This window comes from Andrographis paniculata, unplaced genomic scaffold (assembly GCF_009805555.1).
Source record: "Andrographis paniculata isolate CXL003 unplaced genomic scaffold, ASM980555v1 Contig126END, whole genome shotgun sequence".
Classification (NCBI taxonomy): domain Eukaryota; kingdom Viridiplantae; phylum Streptophyta; class Magnoliopsida; order Lamiales; family Acanthaceae; genus Andrographis; species Andrographis paniculata.
In genome coordinates, this window is record NW_026137398.1 from 10001 (window position 1) to 12500 (window position 2500).

The window sequence follows — 2500 nt, forward strand, 5'->3', positions numbered from 1 at the left end:
TCTATCAATTCCCAGAGTTTAGTTCAAAAGGGTGATCTAGGATTTGCTATTTCCTCTAAAGCTAGAACAGCGGAGAACTATTCCAACTACCCTGCTGCTAAAATCCTTCTTTCCTCGATTCCTATGAGGGCCAGATAGACTTTTATCTGTATTTTCATCGAGGTGAGGGATAGCTCGACAACAGCCCAAGTTATGCTTTCAAAAAGAATGGAATTGAGTTCTCCCTTTACAGCTCCCATGAATAGAAAAGGAGGCTTGTGCCACTAAGACTAAGGAAGAGAAGGGGTTGCCGCTTATTCTTGTGACGGGACAAATGCCCAATTAATTAAATCAAAGTCAAGCTGAAACCTCTAAAGCCAGGGAAAGAAATTCCTTCTGTAGTATAGCTGGAGGAAAGCAATCCAAATCAAATCAGTACTGTAGCAGTCCGCTTTCAAGCTGTTGGTTAGCTATTATACAATTTTTATAAGCTATGCTTATTAAAGAAGTTTCCTTAATAGTTTGACGATACAGGGACAGAGACTTTTAGGGATTATTTCAATCTTCCCTTAATTAAGGGATTTAGATAACATCCGGTCGGGAAAGAGCCACTACTTGGTTCAATAATGAATTGAAGGAAAATTATATCCCTCTTCGACATCAGATTCTTATCCTCTTTTCCGGGGGAAATGATGTCTTATTCTCTACGGCCCAAGGAAAAAAGTGGTCTGCTTTATTTTTTCTTATTTCAGCAAGGGGTGTCGCTTTCGTTTTCAATAAGGACGTTTAGTAGGAGGTACTTGCCCTTAGAACCATAAAAGAACCATAAACATTTGCGAATCCGGCCCTCTTTCGTTCGTCGTGATTGCTTTGATTGCTCTGAAAACACCCCCTCTCACTCAGGGGTAGCGATCAGATCTTCCTGCTTCAGCGGGCGATTCTTACCAACATTCCACTTTGAATGCTGTTTTCTTTCGCTTTGTTTTGGCTTCCATCCCTGAGCTTTAGCCCTTGCTTTCTTACGAAGAAGAGGCTTTCTCAGATCATATGGGGGAATAAGACTCAACAACCGGTCGTTCAAGTTCAAGAAGCAAACCTAGAAAAAGGGAAAAGTAAAAGACTTGGAGAAATAAATAAACTTTGAATTTTGGCCAAAACAAAGAAAAAGATTTCGTGGGGGTGGCGCTGGAGTCAGATCAATCCGACGCGGGATCTATAGGCTCCGAATATCCAGTTTAGGATCCCCTTCTATAAGGGGACTGGAACGGGCGAAGCCATTGGATTGATTAGCCCAATTGGGCGAACAGGAATGTGGTCGTCTAGATCGTACCTGCGGAAAGATTAGGTGGACCCCTATACATTCATTGATTATACCGAAACCAATAGAGCGTTACAAGGAATTTTTGGCCTAATGATAATGACAAGAGTTTCAAGTATGGGTGAAACCATAGGTGAAAGATAGCCTACACAAGCTAGGCCTAACACAAGGCCCCATATAGATTCAGCTTAGGGGTTTATGAGAGATTGATTGATGGACCTAAGCTAAACTTATATATAAGATTGAACCTAAACCAAAGCCTATAGACTGAATTAGGAGAGCAGAGGCAAGACCAGGAAAGCAAGCTATATCGAAGCCCAATGCCAAGCAAAGCCCTAGACTACAAGTTAAGAAATTGGGTGAAACTAAGCCCAACATAGGTTGTCCACCAAAAAGGTGAAGTTCCCGTGATTGAAGGTTTATGGATATCCTCCCCTAAGACGAGAGGGTTGGGCTTAGAACAAGACCCATCGGTGGATAAGATCACATCTTCATAACAAAAGGTGTACACGTTCGGCCTAACTCAAGGTAATGGGCCAAACCTAACGAGTCCAAACAAATTGGATCTTATTGTATGACAAAACCACAGATTGGGCTTAATATTCAAGGCCCAGAAAAGATGGGTTGAATCCAGAAAGCCTTACCGCTCTTATTCCGCAGCCTTTAGCACATAGCAGTCGACGCAGAAGAGAGCAGCCCTACAAAATAGTAAAACTTCCTTCCTGTGATGTTAGTATTCGTATTACATACACTGATGTAAGTGGAATCAATCACCTAAATGACATGATGAAACTGCCAGTGAGATTAGGAGCTTCCTGAGAAGAGTAAGTTTCATCATCCAATTCGCGCTCGCTCTAAAAAATAGATAACCTATGCGAAATCATTTATAAAATGGGTATATCAACCCAGGATAAAATCAATTCTAGTTTATAAATGCTTTGAATCAATATTCATTGGAGGTTATCATGGTGTATACACTTGGTAGTGTCGTAAATAGTGTACAATCAGAGTTTCCTGCTGTTCGCCTATCTACTCTGGTTGAGCATCTTGATTCCCTCATTAGAACGCATGCTCGTTTTCCGAACGATCGCTGCCCACTCTGCAACGAGACCTCAAGGTGCCAGCTGCATCGTAACACAAGTCCTCCCACCAGGCCACAATTCATTCGACGGTCTGAACTCTTGACACCATACCCTTTGGTTT